Below are 17,091 nucleotides of genomic sequence, written 5' to 3'. Positions count from 1 at the left end.
ACGTGTGCCTTGAATGACAACACAGCATCAGTGAGTCAGATGGGAAGACTGGTCAGACTGGTTGAGCAGGTGTTGAGTGGGAGTGGCAAGTTATACAACCGTTTCTTTCTACTTCTTTTTTGGGTTTAGGAAAGTTGGCAGTAGAAACATTTTACCAGGGTACCACTAATAGCCTAAACTATTTATAGATTCTTATCATTGTAGGTTTCAATCAATAAGGAAAAGATTTTTAACTGTACTGTGCTAATTTTAACAGAAAAGCTATGTTAAAGTTCTGTTCTGGCAAAACTTCCAAAATGAACAACATGTTCTCATTTAGTTGGCATCAGTTTATGTGTATTTTCTCAATGAGGACATCCACTGATGCACAAACTTTGTAAAGCAGCATGTTTAATCCTAATATTTTCAATGTCCATACTATGTAAGACTCTGCCACATACCAGGGAAACATGTCTCCTTAAATTGGCTACCTCAAATGTTTAAACTTTAAATTCTGCATATGATTTTACAGATATTTAAAGTTTAAGTATTGTTTATAGACTGATATTTGACCATGTTCACACTCAAATGCAGTTTGTCCATCTTGAGTAATAGGTTTCATTTGACTTGATTGGTTTGTAATAAGACAGAGAAAGAAGAAAGATTTAAGTCATGATCACCTGGAAAATATGAATTTTGATGAACTAATTGAAATTTTAAGGAGTAAAAAGTGGGTTTTTATTTTTTTTAATTGGAAATATAATTCAGTAAGATTATAAGTATTTGGTTTCAACAGTACTCGAGTATAAAGCAAATTTCCTAAAATAGTAAAATGAAGTACAATTACATAAAAAGGGGAGACCGGGGGCTTTAAAATTTTCAGTCATGGACAGACTACTATGCATCTTCCTGTCATCTTTTGGTATAAGAGGCATTTATTTACTGCATGTGCCATTTAGTACCATTTAAATAGTTATAATGAAAAAGAGATCATAATTTTGTAATAAATCAAAAATTTCAATAGCAGAAAAAAATAGATAAATAAATTAGGCATGATTTTTTTTTTATTTTTTATTTTTATTTTTTATTTTTGTTACAAATTTTGTTACAAATGTGAAACAGTCCCACTTATTTTTCTGCACTTAGCATGTGCTGAAATGGTGTCATTACCATAGCTTGTTTTTAAAGAAATGTAGTGTGTTGTATTGCGCCTCATCTAGGGTGGAAAAAGTGCAATAAGAGGTTTTTGGTAGATTCCCGCCCCAGCTGTCAGACCAAAGCAAGATAACACAGGGTTATAGAGAGGTTTTGAATTTATTGTTTTAAATAGAAATATTGCCCCTGGTCCCCACTACTCAAGCCTGCCAATGACAATCTACAAAATATTTTCTCATTCTTAAAGAGTGTAAAATAAAACCACAGCCCCAACTTCAAAACAAGAGCACGACTTATTAAGACCCACTGCTCTTTCTCTAGCTTACGAGAGAGCCAGATTAATTATGGACAGTGCGTTAAGCTCCTCATTTGAATTAAGCAACCTTCCTCTTATCTTGAAGGAACCCCCAAAGCAAGATGTTCTTTCTCCTAAACAGATGTGTTGCTCTCAGCTATGAAATGCATAAATGTGATGGGATATAGAACAGCTCTCAAATGATCAACAGCTGTTAAAGAGCCCATATTATGCTAATTTACAGGTTCATAATTTTATTTTGGAGGTTCACTAGAAAAGGTTTACATGCTTTAATGTTCAAAAAACACATAATTTTTCTCATACTGTACATTGCTGCAGCTCCTATTTTCGCCCTCTGTCTGAAACGCTCTGTTTTAGCTCCTGTCTCTTCAAAGCCCCCTTTTCCGAAAAGCCCAGTCTGCTCTGATTGGTCAGCTGGCCCAATCTGTTGTGATTGGTCAACCGCTTAGAGCTTGTGTCCGAAATGTAATGCACCTTACCATTAGTGATGGGAAGATCGAATCATTTTACTGACTTGGATTTTTGAGTCTCATTCAGCAAAATGAACGAATCTTTATTCAAGTCATTTCATTCATTTGAGCAGAATTAAATAAAAATGCTACAATTTCAATAGCCAAATCTCCCCCAACACATCTACTTACGCAAACTTTGATTATAGTCCCAATAAGGAAAAATGTATAATGCAGCCAAGGACAAATTATGAGAAACAGAAATGATTACTGCACCTCTGGAATCTTCTTGTCAGAGTCGTTCGTTCATTTGTTACCTGACAGCTGTATGTACATAGCTTATACGGCTGTCACGTGACAAAAGAATGAACGTCTTGGACCAGAAGACTTGAGATGTGAACTAATTATTTCTGTTTCCTGTACAGCGCCTATGTGGTTTTCACGTAACAAACGAATGGAGGTTGTGCAATGCACATGCGCGGCCAACACAAAATGAACGAATCACTCTCTGAGACTACTCGTTCTTCTGAGTCGCATAGAATATTCATTCAAAATGAACGACTCGTTCATGAACGACCCAACACTACTTAACATAACTGAAGTAGCCCTTAGGCAGGCATTATGCAGATGTATTACATAATGACATAGCTAAGTCACGGAAGTAATGGCTGGATTGCAAACCAGGCGTTTCAGGCAGTTCAGGGGCAGTGTTGTCTGTGGGAGAGAATAACTCCCTTTGGCGTGGACTTTGTGCTTTGTAACTTTGCAGACCTTTTTACATGCAGAAACAGCTATATTACACACTAAAGGAAAGCATAATAGGGCTACTTTAAGAACACTGAATAGGCCTGCAATGGAACTGTTCAGGGAACACGAAGATCATAATCTATCACATCTTGTTCTGTTAAGCTTCATGGTGTTCACAAAATGAGTACACAGCCCCAACATTGTGTAAATATTTGTTTATATCAGATGGAATATGCAAAAGAAAAGGTCCTTTCTGTTCATCTAATGTGTCGGTGATGGGATCACAAAGGCTTTACTGATAAGTACATTGTACTTTACTGTACAATCAACAAACATCAACCACAGAGATGTAATTCTCATATTTATTGAAAATGGCAAGGAAAAAAAACTATACAAAATTCATTTAGAAATTTTTACATACAAAAATCCATATGGCAAAAGTACAAAGCTAGAAAATGAGTCTGACATGAGCTTGAGAGTAGTGTGGATTTCACAGTACACATAAGGCCTTTCCCCCGATGAGGGGCATTAGCAGAGAACACAGGTATCAATGAGCAGTCACAGGGTGGTCACAGGAAGCGGACCACACAAGTGTTTGACACAGGAAGTGATGAGATAGGCAAACACAGAATGGACATCTCTGGTCCACATAATGCCATAAAAACAAAGCCGAGTGGTTAGAAGAGTTGATTGCCCACAGTTTTATCAAATTTGTTTTTTTGTGGAAGTACTTGAAAGCCATAACAGTGTTATGAATGTGTAAAGGTGATCCAGTTAAAGGCATCTGAGAAAACTGTATCTGAAAACAACGGACCACCCTCACATTGATTCATTTAGAACATGTCTGTTCAAGTATGATGGTAGTTTGGCTCAGTTGTTGTTTTTATTGTTTTTTTAACATTAGTCTGATACTATTTTAGACAAATGACAACAGAAGAGAATTGAGTGTGCTGTTTTTCACAAACTTGTTTAGGGGAATGTTCACAAAAAGTTAGAGATATTTGGTCCAAAGAACACGACACTTATGTATATCTCCATGCTTATTTAATCCACTTGATCGTTGCAAAAGATTAAGGAATATTTCATCGAAATAACCAAACGTACAAATGGACATACAAAATAAATTAGCCTGTGCTTTTCTGAGACTTCAATACGCAAGTACGTGGTAACTGGGATTTTTTAGAACTCTACAGGACTTCAGATAATCAACTGTCAATAAATTTGCAAACAGGAAGAAATCCACTGGATTTTTAGAACAATAATTGCGACCCAGTGTTGGTCCAAATAATTGAAGAACAAACTGTTCTTACTCATTTGAAACAGAAAAAAAGGAACTTAAAGTACTTTTAGGTCATTGCATTTCATCAAAATATACACACCACATAAGAAAGAGAACTCCCATTTCCTTCTATCTTTTGTCTTTTTCTCACAAATATATGTACACGTGTAATCCAAACAAATATTAACACTGCTAACCAGCCATTTCATTAACTAGTGGTCTGGCTTTCCAACAAGTACCTCCATTGGAGGTGACCAATCTTTGAATTAAAGGAATAGTTAATCCAAAAATGAAACTTTTGTGATCATTTCCTACTCACCCTCATGTTGTTCCAAGTCTGTTTGACTTCCTTTTTTCTTTGAAAGAAGATATTAGGCCGCATGTTAGCTTTGGCCACCAATCACTTTCACTGTATGGAAAAAAGATGCATTGAAAGTGAATGGTGACTGAAGCTAAAATTCTGCTAAACATTTCCATTAGTGTTCCATGGAAGAATTAAAATGAAATGTGTTTGGAACAACATGAGAGTGAGTAAATGATGACAGAAGTTTTTTTTTTTTTTTTGGATGAACTATTTCAGTGCCAAATTTGTGTCCCAAAGTGTAAAATCAGGTAGGAGGCAACAGGGCACTGACAGTTTACCTGCACACCATCCATTGATTGTCTCTGAATGCTTTAGTTAGTACACAAGGGGCTCAAAAAGGGTGCAAGCAAGGCACAATCCAACTGTGCTCCATTAAAATGTGCTTTACTCAGTGAAGCATACCGTTATCTTGATAGTCTAGACAATTATCACCCGTTTCCCATTAATGGTGTGCGGGCATGTGCCCTGCGCCACTGGTGACTGATAGTGCTGCACGATTATTGCTCCTGTAAGGCAGCTGAGAGGAGAACCCATAACAGATAAAGTACTTCTGGGCCTGAGGCGCTACGCAAATCTAATCAATCTCTTTGCTTGAGTGCAACCCAGCTTAATGCAACCTCTCAGCACAGTATTCAAAGATGCAAAGGAGTACGCAAATGCGCTGACAACAACAGCCGTGTCAAACTGAGAAACCTACTGGCTGTGCTTCACATGTATCAGAGACAGACACAGGCACACACTCCACCTACTGATGTCTAAATTGGGACACTTCAGTCACTATGCTACATCAAAATCCATTGGATAAAGATAGAAAACCAATATACAAAATATACAAAAAAACAAAACTAAAAAAAAGTCACAGATAAAGAAACAAAAAATGGATATCCGATCCTGCAGAAAAGTCCCCGAGCAGAAACAGTGTTTTAAGAGCGCCTGCACTCTTCCTGTGACTTCAACCCGTTTTTTTATCTGAGCCCATGCTGGTAGAAAGCATTGATGGTGTCAGCGACGAACGCAACGAGCCCGCGGTACAGACCCCTCCAGTTTTGCCATTGTGGGGCAGCGTTCTGAAACAAAGAGAAGAGAATTAGCTCACTAAGTGTTCACTTTTATGTTTTATGCAATAAAGGGAACATTTTAAGTGACTCACAAAAACTTGTTTTTGAATGTTGTATCTAAGCATTCAGGGACTGTAAAACAGCACAGCTGACCTACTTAGATTTTAGATTTCTCTCTAATCATCTGCCTATGAAGGAAAACAGCCCAGCAAAATCAATTTGAGGTCTCTGACTTAGTTCTTTCACCAGGTGGAAACTGATTTTCAAAGCTCCTCTTTGTGTAATTAGCTTTTTCCACCTCTTTTATCCAAAACAGAAGCAAGGTAATCACTTGAACGTTTGTAACCAATAGGAATGCTTGCACTGAGAAACCGAGCTGTGATGATCTGTGTTTGAGTGGGTTTTTGTTAGCAGAGCTGTGTATATGTGTGTGTGGGTTTGCAGTGCATGTGTGAACACACCGGGTGGGGTGAGGCTGTCCCAGACAGACAATGTCTAAGTGGAGTCAGGAGAGGCAGCATATTACTTGTCAACAGCTGCTATGAGTCATCCTCTAAAAATACCTCATCAGGGGGGGATGAAGTGAGAGAGTTTGAAAGTAAGAGAGAGTGAAAGAATGAGCAAAACAATGAGAAAGGTGCAAGACGGTAAATATGGCCATAATAATTGATAATTGATTAAGAGATTATTGTGTTCCAACAACTAATTTCCCAGTTCTCTGACATTTCTTTGGGGTTACTGGATATGGTTTAATAAAAATATTTGATAGAAATTGGACTCAGCTTAACTACAACCACAACAACAAAAATTATATGAATTTTCAATTACTTTTTATGATTTTATTAATTTCCATTATCATTTTCAGTCTTTCTACCAGACACTGAACAAAAAACTATTTAACCGAAATTGCATTCACTATGAGAAATTTCAAGCCATAAATTAGTTTTATAAACGGATAAGATTTAATTACATAATTATTCTTATTTATTATGAATATTATTTGTACATTTCTATTTTACATTTCTACATTTATTAAAAAAATATTTAACCCTATCTTAGCTCAACTAGAAGAGCATTTTATTATTTTCCACAACTTTATCAGGATTTTTACTTTACGCAATACAAAAAAACCTATTTTACAAAAATTCCACTTACTATACTTACAATTTCTAGCCAATAAAATATTATTTTTATGAAATAATAATTTTATTATTTTAATTTATATTATTTTTTAAACGTAATTTAATAATTTTCTCATTTGATTATTTTTTTTTGTTAATATTTTTTTACATTTTTATTAAATGTTAAATGTTATATAATATGTATACACATTATCATTTTATATTTTAAATAAATATTACTTTTCTAGCTGAGCATAACTAGAAAAAAGTATATACACTACAGACATTTCCAAATGTAATTATTTTCCATGCCTTTTTGGGCTGAAAACCACAAATTTAAAATTCCCTAATATTTCAAAATTTCCATGAGCGTGGGAACATTGAAAAGTGAAAGAGATGAAGGTGCCACATGTGGGCAAGAGACATGGAATACAAGAGTGTCCAAGGGAAAGTTACTGAACTACTGAATGCTCAAACTACAGATGGGACCAGAGAGAACCAGAAACAGAGAACTAGAGTGGGAGGAGGGGAAAGATCTGTTGTTAGCCCTTTTCTACCGACATGGTTCGTGTGCGGGTTCCTGGCCCGATGCGAATTCTCGAACTGTTCCACGCATTTCCACCACAGAAAAGGCCGTTCCATGGTCAAAAACCTGGTTCGACACCAGCCCCAAAAGCTTGCTGGTCTCTACACAGGAACCGATTACGTCAGGGGATGGAGGGTGGGATAATGTTTTGTCACCATGTTAAAGTTTTCCCAAACAACAACAGTAGCTACCGTCTGCAGCAGAAGTACTTCTTTGCAATTAAAAACCCACAAAATTATCAGACATCAAAAGTGCTTAGGTAACATGATGAAACGAGTGCTCTACTTGTGATATGGTATTTACGCAGATCTGAGATAAACTAGAGAGATGGCAAAGGAAAAATTACTCTACAAAAATGAAGATACAGCATGAAATTATGCATGGCACCTTCAATCGGACAAGTGACCAAATCATAAACAAATTGAAAAACACTTAAGGGAGTACAGGGATCATAAGAAGGACATAAGCAAAAGGGACAGTGGACGGAGCAACAATTATTTGGACTCGGACACCGACCAGCCTGCTAACTAACCAGTGCAATAAATTCAGCCAGTAACACTCGTGATAAACAGTGAATCGCTGGTGTCCTCTGCAGATGATCTCAGCAAGTTTTTTATTTGCCAACTTTGTTAGCTTTCCTTACACTGTTGTCATCTTATTTTGTGCATTGTTTTTTTCTGTAAGGAGATTTTGACTAGCTACTTACTAAGTTTGGAAGATCGCGGCTATCTGTTAAGTAAAACGGTGGGATTCTCAATCAATAGTATTATATGCTATGGCAAAAATCCACTGTAACAGTATACAGAACATAGCAAGTTAAGCCATAGTTCATACAATATAATGTAATTACATTACCTGTCGTCTTTAGCATAGATGACGTCTCTGACAATCTTGTGGAGCAATGTCATAATGATGGATTGCATTAATCCGTATGTTTAAATGTCCTCAAAAACAAGAGTAAAAGCTGTATACAAAGACACTGTGATGCGCTAGGTTTGTTTATGTTTGAGATAGTCACGTGAAACTACCACGTAGACAGTAACCCGTTACGTCACCGCTTGGCTCTCAGGTCAGTGGAAAAGCACGGTTGGTTTACAATTACGGCTCCAGATTACCCCGGCCGTGAGAGAACCATCACAATTTCGGTGGAAAAGGGCTATGTGGTCCACAAGTCTCACAAGTACATGGTGGAAGAGAATCCTCCTTCTGCACTCATACACAAGAGCATGCATACTGCACAAACACACTGAGCTTTTGTTGCTCTACTGTTTAGGGAAGTCCCTGCCATGTCATTCTAAGTAAACAAAGCCATCAACCAGTAAAAACACACCGGTATCAGAGTTCACAAGGCTACGCGACAGGTCACAGATTTTCTACACGTGACAGTGCCGGCAGCAGCCTCGACTAGACAAACTAGGATTTTATTACATTGCGTGTGTCAGTACAGGTGTGAGTAGGCATGCATTTTTGTTTGTGTGTGTCTGTGTGTGTGTACACAAGAAAAACTCGGTCGGATGTGTAAAAGCAATCATTCCTCATGCAAATGCATGACAGGAACCGGGATTGAGGAAAGTAGTGTGCACACATAAGGATAAAGGTATGAAATTAAATGTGTATCCCAGAGTGTGTGTGTGTTTGTAGTGTCGCCTGGAAAACTGCACACTGAGGCAAAGCAGTGACATCATGTGTGTTTGTTTGAGAAGAGAAGGGGGAAGCTGGGTTTGGTCGGGGGGAGGGGAGATTAGTCCCTGTTTACTCCGGCCTGCCTCACTGCCTAACTCCTCACGCGATACAACAGGGATACAGAGCGTGAGAGAGAGAGAGAGAGAGGGAGGGAAGGTTATTAAGTTCAGCCACAACTGGAAACTCGACTCCAGTCACAACACTCACTACGGACTTGTGAATATCATATTGATCCATTTACTAGAAGACCCACTGGAGGCTACACTAGTGCACGCCCTGGCACACTCCCTTATATTAACAAACAGAGACACTGTCCATGCCTATTTACTTTGTCATACTTAATGACACTTAATAAAAAAAGCAGTGGCATATTTAAACTATTGTGACTAGACAAACATGATTCTTACCCTCTGAAGTAAAACAGCGTTCATCTCATCTCCAATGGTCCTCAGTTGTGTGGCCACCCTCTCTACCGCCTGCTCCTCCAGTCTGGGATTGTCGTCACCACTAGAGCTGCTGGACGTTGAGTCTTCTGTGGAGCTCTGGTTGTCTGATTGTAGATCAGGCAGGGGTAGCTGTCTTTCTCTGGGGCCGGGGAGTTCCTGTTCTGTACCTAGGCAGAAGAAATGTTGAACAAATATGAATGGTGGAATAAAGACTAAATTATAGATTAACAATAAATATACAATTACTAATACAGTACAAAATTAATTAGACCCATTAATGGGCTAGGTTGATACATTGGCCAATATTTGGCAATTTTGAGATTATCGGTATAGGACGATAACTGTGTCCGCTTGATCAAATAAAAGAAAGCAAAATCTACTAACAGCCTAGTCAATGAATAATAAACCATTTCTGTTTACAATTAACTTAAGTCAGGAATGCAACGGTACAAAATTTGTGGGACGATGCCGATATTCGATTATTTAGAACAACATCTGCCGATGAAGACACAATACTGTTTTTAGCTTAAACAGCCTCCAATTTAGCTTTAACAAACTTGTTATATTCCTTGCTGTGTTAAGCTTTAAGGCGAGTAATCATATTAGTTGTGTTCAAAGTTTTAAGGTTCGTTCTACCTTGTGAAATTCTAGCAGTGCAAATTGCAACTCTTCTGTCATTGTCACTCAATTAGTAAGTAATTCCATACAAGCGATATTTTATTTCACACAAAGCACGAGTTTTAGGCTAATTGTCTTATGTATTTTTTAGCCTTTTTGACAGGAAATAATCTGCCCTGATCATTGGCTGTTTTTAAACAATTGTCTAATGTCCGATAGTGCAGATAATTGATTTTATCGGCTAATACCGATGTTTGGCCAATATATCGGTGCATCTCTAGTAAAAAAGTTTCATTTTGTAAATTCGAAATGTTTAATTTGAGCATATATTTATACATCTTAATTGCATTAGCCTAAATCACATATATAATCAGCATGATATCGGCCATCCGCCAACACCCTCGCTAGTTAGGGGTATTGGCAACTGAAAAACCCGTTGATTGACCACTATAAAAAAAAAATCCCTAATACAAACTCTGTAAAGTGCATTCTTCTCTCTTACTTTTTATCTCTATTTTGTAATTAACTTGGCTGAATGTGACACCACATGTTGCTCTGTTTACTGCTCATTTTAAAATGACTAGTTATGAGTAGTTGATCCATTGAGTGTTTATCATGATTTGTTGTCATACTATCTGGTAATAATGTCATGCAGCCTTAAGTTCATTGAGGGTTACTACTTTCAGAAAAAAATGCTACTGATGCAATGTTTAAAGTATACTCATAAAAAAATGAGATATACAGCAATGTGGCACAGGTTCAGTTTTGAATAAATTGCAATCTATTGTATTATTCAAACTGATGTTTAACAACCATATAACATGCAGACATGCAAAAGGATGAGTAATCTAACCAAAAATAGATTCAGCAGAGATTACAATGGCAATGGGATTACATGCATAACAGTGAGCTAATGCAAGTTTGTTTACTTTAATATGCACTTGATGTCATATGTTGAGCCACAATTGTGTTTTTGTATTAGGTCCTCCTAAGTAGTAAGTACCAAGTGCTTTCTAACATTATAATATTCACTTTCTATTCTGTGATACTATCTGGCTAGGAATTGTTGGACCTCTCCTGAACTCTTTTCCTTGCAAACCTCAAATTTATTGTTGGGGTGACAGCAGGAAAGAGATAATATTTAACCTCATAAGGAGGAGTTCAAGTGTACTGTTGTTCTAACAGGCCATAGCGTTCCTCCCTCAAAATCTCTGTGCTAACCTTCTGTGACACCTGGCAACCAAGTGACCCAGTTCAACAACTCCACTTAGGGACATCGAATAGCTGAATAGCGAATAGCTGGCTTCCGAGTTCACTCTTAAAATCCCAAAGCCCACCTGTCACTCTTGTGCCCTCCTCTGAAAGTAAATCTTCATTGGCAGTTATCTGTCTAAGTATTATACAAGGTGTCTCTATTGTAGTTATAACCTTCTATTTTACACTTTAAAGTTCACCAAGTTTGCAAGCAATCTCTTGATCTTAATATTAAGTATATGTGTGTTTGTGTCTATGTGTTTCGTAGAGGATGCCCTGCAGTAAATATTGTCTGTCATTATTTGGTCATTTGTTGCAGTTACAGGTGTTGCAACGGACAGAAGCTGATATTTAAAGAAACGTACAATCTACACACTTGAAGGTGAAGTGTGTAATTTCTGTACCTCGAGTGGCACCAAACAAAATTGCAAAAATAAATTTTTTTGTATTGTTTTCGAACACACTCCCCATCATTTATTGGTCAGAAGAACAGATTGTCCCACCCCACACTGACACCATTGGTCGACCCAATGAGTGCGTTTACATGCACGCTCTTACTCTAATTATTCATAACCAAGTCGACAACATTTAAAGTCATATAAACGGCTTTCCATAAACCGGTCGACACAGGTAGATTTTTGTCCATTACCCTGATTTCTATCTGCAGGTAAACATGAGTCCACCGGTTTGTTCCATTTGTGCTTACGTTCTCTTCATGTGTTTCAGGTGCCGCTGGCTCACGGAATCAGCGTTTCCATGGGAACCCTGATTGTTTCCATGGGAACGCTGATCATGCCAACTTTCAGCGGACGAGAGGCACCTGATCGAAACTTGTTTTCTGCCTGAACACCACTCTGTTTCGTGTTCATTGCTAGATTGTTGTTGTGTGTTTAGTTACTCACCACTCTCTCTCCTGTTGCGTTTTCTATATTGGTTGCCAGACTTCGTTGTAGTGCCTGGATTGTGGTTACCATCCTGTTGGTCGCATCGCTCGCCTTCACTTGAGTATTCCTCATCGGTTACCTCTCTACACTAGATCTGCTCTTCACACTACCACGACACACGCAAACCTACAAACACACTATCCTCCAGAGGATTCCTTGTGGATCTGTGCTCAACACTACCACAACACACACAAGCCTAAAAACACACTCTCCATCTCCACGCTGCTGTCGGTGCCGGGTTCCCTCATGCTTCACCAGCTCTGCTGTTTTATATTCAATATATTCTGTTACTTTGCCTCCGCATTTGGATATCTGGTCTCATCCTTCTGACATTTTCTGTATCCCATGGTCAATTCGAACACTCGATTCTGATTGGGATGTCGGGTGGTTCATTGTCTCCACGTTGTGAATTAAAATAGTTTATTACATGACTCTCTAGAATACTTGATTCTGATTGGTCAATGGCGCCATCTAGTGGTCTGATATTTCTCAGTAACAACCGCACATCCATGTATCAGACCGCTCATCCGGGTAATACGAGCCATCTTTACTGCTTCTTGGATCACTGTGCAATCTCTGCAAGTAAGCTAATAAAATAATGTCAACTCAAATCAATGTTTCTTGTACAATTATTTATTTATTTGGCAAGTCGTTTGTAACAAGATGCATAATGAGCAGCGAAACGTTCATTAATAACAAAATAAACACCAACATAATTCAGCTGTTCAGATTGCTTTCTTCTCACATAATTACATAATTTCAATGCAAATCAAATTTTTTTGTCCATTAATTTATTTCTTTGGTTAGTAGCTTTGTAATAAGCAGGATAATATACAGTCAGCCATATATTATTGCAAAATAAACCCCCAACAGGGTGATCAGTATCTTGTATCACCCTGAAGGTTTATTTTGCGATAACAACCAGCTGACAGTACGTTTTCCCATACTTAATGCAAACCTAGCCGTGGATTATCTCTTACTTGTCCAATGTGTGCAAGTGCATGTCTGTTTATATTTTAAAGTGTCAAAAACAGGGAATAATCTGATTACTTCAAATATCATGTAAACACATTTTCTTGCGTTGTTGGATTGTTTGGATGAGCTGATTTTTGGTGGTTATCAGTGAATTGGTGTACATGTGAACATGCTCAATGTTACTATGTCAAGCTGCTCAAACAAGCAGAGCAATGTGCTGATACCACTACAGAGATGTGATGTTTATACTTTTGGGGAAATCACATACACTGTTGTGTACTGTATATTTGGTCAACTACAATGTTTTGCTCAAGGTTCAGGGATCCTTCACGCACTTGCTTTTCTCATGACACGAATACGAGCAACTATGCAGAGAGAAAATGCCTCTATACAGAGGATTAGTGGCGCAGCCATAAGAATCTGCTGATCCTCGTTGCAGGTGACTTGAGAGCTTCGGAGTGCTGTGTTCTGGCTTGTTGCCAGGGTAACTGCAAGCCTGTGCAGCCTGAGCTGAAATCCAGCCATTGGTGGACAGGAATGAAGGGTGGGCTGGGATAGGGTGGACAGCTGGAGGACAGGGAGGGACCAGGGGCAGGCTATCAGCTAGTGAGGAAAGCCTTAAAGTAGGGGTGTCAGCAGAAGTGACAGGTAAGGTTAACTGATAGCTAAAATGAAGTTAAAAACACGAGGAATAGAGAACGTAGGGAAAAGCTGCAAGGGAGACCACAACATTGAGGCGATACTCGATTCTCTGAGACACACTGCCATTGTGGACTGAGCAGTGCTTGACAGGAAGCCAACAGCAAAGAACATGTCTAAACATGCCACAGCAAGAGCTCTTTGCAGGGGGGGGGGGGGGTAGATTTCTAATACCATTTAATGACAGCAAATAAGACGTACACAGAATTGCTGCAATGACATGAACACTTAAATAATGCTATGTTTTCTTAAAATTCACTCAAAAATTGTGCATGTTTATTTTGCATGGACAAGGCTGTTGGTATGGGAAATGACACAAGGAAAAACAAACTCATCTGAAAATCTGTCAATCAAATGTGGTATCAGCTGATTAATGGACAATTAATTGACCTGGCTGATATATCACTGATAATCAAATTCACCATTGCTTTTCAATCACTGATGCAAATAAACATAAATTCACCAGCATTAACGCTTTGTTGCAGAGGCCTACCTGTATTGTCCCTGAGTGGATTGTCCTGATGTTGGACACTGGCTGAGATGAAGGTATCTTGTGCGGGGATGTGGGGTAGCGGTACAGATACAGTGCTGGTCTGAGTGGCAATGGTGTGGTGCCGATGGTGGGGCTGGATGATGCTGCCACTCTGCCAGGCATCCTGACATAGCACCTCCATCCTGCAGCTCTGTGGTGCTCCAGGGTTGCGGTCGCCCACCCTGTTTTCCATCTCTGGTCGGGCCATACCATATACAGCCTTAAAATGGGAAAGGCAGAACAACTGCTATAGAAAACACCTGATTTGTCTGATTGCATGCTTCTTCTTCTGTTTAATAAGGAAGCTCTCAAAATTACATCATATGCTACTGCATGCAAATTCAATTTATAGGGCAGCTGTCAGACTAATTACATTATCTGAAAATAGAGCTGAGACATTTCAAGAAAATACTTCTATCATAGCTCAAAAAGCGTGGTAATAAAATAATTGGTTTAAACATTACATGGAGAGTTTAGTATCAATAGCTACTGATGCTAGCAAACATTGTAGCAATGCATTTTTCATAACTGACCCTGCAACCTATATTTTGAGCGACCGCAAGATGGCAGAAACGGCACCCTCGTGCTTGAGCCTGGAGGATGTGTTTGTAAACAAATCCGTGCACGCGATGTCACACACTGCTTCTCGCGCGCTTTAACATTTCTCCCGCGTTCAACAAAATCTTACACGTCAGAACTAGCCTATGAAGTACACACTGCTTTTAAAAAGCTTCATTCCACTAGAATGTATATTGTGTTTTCTTTATTGCGCCACCGACTGTGATTTTATCGATTTTTTTTTTCTCAGTTGGCAAAAGGGACTGGTGTCGCGAGCGTGGAAATTATGAAGCATCGGAAAAGTGGCACCTACAGCAAATACACAGTAGGTGACTTGTTGAGTGATGCAAGCCTGAAAATTAGGTAAAGATCTGAAGATTAGGATAATCATGGAAAGTGACAGTACTTTGATATACAAGGCAGTTGTAAATGCTGTGTTCGACGGACCTTTTCAGCAGTTGTTATATTTCGATCTACAAATAGCCTAACCGGTTGACACATGATTAAATGGAACATTACAATGAGCTATAGGTTAATCCATAACATCCTCTGAATATCATATTTTCATAAGTGATTCCGTAATATGTCATCATCAACTGATATTTTTAACGCTTGCACCAAAGACTGACAAATGGGTGCACCACACTGGCACACAGTGAGTCACGGTTATTCCTTTTACTAGAGGCACACATCTAAACTTGATGCGCTACATACTCCGCACAACTCATCTTTTCGGATGGGACACCTATTTCACCTAAACGAGCACAGATGTACCCAAGATAAAAAGTCATGTTTTATTGATGCCTACAAAATTGCATGTTCTACAAGAATGAAAAGTATATTTATGCTTACCTTTAAATATTTGGCTCTGAAGTCAGTAGTAGATGTTATTCCAGGGTTAGGGTTAGCCGCGCGGCGATGATGACAGCAAGTTGCTTTCACTCGCGTGAAGCGCTCGCTGAGGCCACGCCTTCTTCTGCCAGTCTCATAACAAGTCCTGACATGCTCATCATCGGGGGCGTGGCGAGAAACAGAGTGGACACACACACACACACACACATTTACGGACCAGTCAGGACAGCACAGGCACCAACATCCCCTGACACGCCCAATGTTGTTTGTTTATTCGCAGTAAGTGTTGCGCTATTGTAGTACTACTGAGGGGAATCGTTCACATTAAAGTTCTCGTCAGTCTCATGAGTGACTTGTGGCATGTATTAAGGGCCATTCAGACAGAACACGTTCTAGCACTCAAAAAAGCCAGACGCAGCCCAACGAATAGAGCAGAACGCAGGTGTCTCGAGGCACGTTTTTAACACTTGACGTTTTTTTTTTAACGTGACACGGCGTCCTTCTAGCGTATGTTTACACTGAAAAACAACGCGAAGGGATGGAGAAACACTTTCGATGTGAACTGCCCCTTGTTGAGTAAAAAAAAACATTCCTCATAGTATGCGACAAATTAAGTGTCAAGTTCAATATTATTGATGCAAATTTTCCATGTATATCGTATAGTCTGCTGTTTAAAAATAGGCATATTAAATTAACCTTTAAAATGCAACCTTTTTATGCACATTTAACCATAGCATTCGTTAAAATGTAGACAATAAAACTAGGATCAGTTTTATTGTGAGAATCATGAATAGTCATTAATAGGTTATAAATAACGAATAAGGACTAATCCATTGGTCTCTTTGTCTTTAACATCAAACAATCCCTTATAATCGATTTTCAGAGCTCAAAACAAACTTGGGGAGATTTAAGTAGCCTAATTGAACAGTGAAATTCCCCATTTCTTCCCCTTTGACCTTTGTGGAGCAGCTTCCGACCGCTTCTATTGTCCCTATGCAGATGCGATGCACATGATGGAGGAGTTTCAAAACAAACATGGATGTGGTCGCTTGTTTGCTGACCTTCTACCCCACGGCAGATGAAGGAGCTCCCTCTGTGTTCCGGGGAATCCCCACGCAGGTACTTGTCTGGGCATATTGCCCCAGGCAGACTGCTCCAGGATGGCATGCATCGTAGTCGTGTAAAATGCTTGATTATAGGCTACATTTGTATTGCCATTAATTCATAAATAAATTGCCATTAATTCTTCCAGAAAATTTAAAATTATTACTCGTCCATTATTTCTTGGAGATTAAAAAGATTTAATAATTGAACTTTCCTGTGATAGGGATTTATTTATTTTATTTGCAAATTAAAAAGCAAAATAAACATGTATTTAAAAAATAATAAAATATAAATAAAAATAATAATAATAAAAAAATTGCATAAAATATAAATGTAGTTATAGACACCGATCAGCCACAACATTAAAACAAC

This window comes from Myxocyprinus asiaticus, chromosome 39 (genome assembly GCF_019703515.2).
Source record: "Myxocyprinus asiaticus isolate MX2 ecotype Aquarium Trade chromosome 39, UBuf_Myxa_2, whole genome shotgun sequence".
In the NCBI taxonomy this organism is placed as follows: domain Eukaryota; kingdom Metazoa; phylum Chordata; class Actinopteri; order Cypriniformes; family Catostomidae; genus Myxocyprinus; species Myxocyprinus asiaticus.
This window is presented reverse-complemented; position numbering follows the sequence as displayed.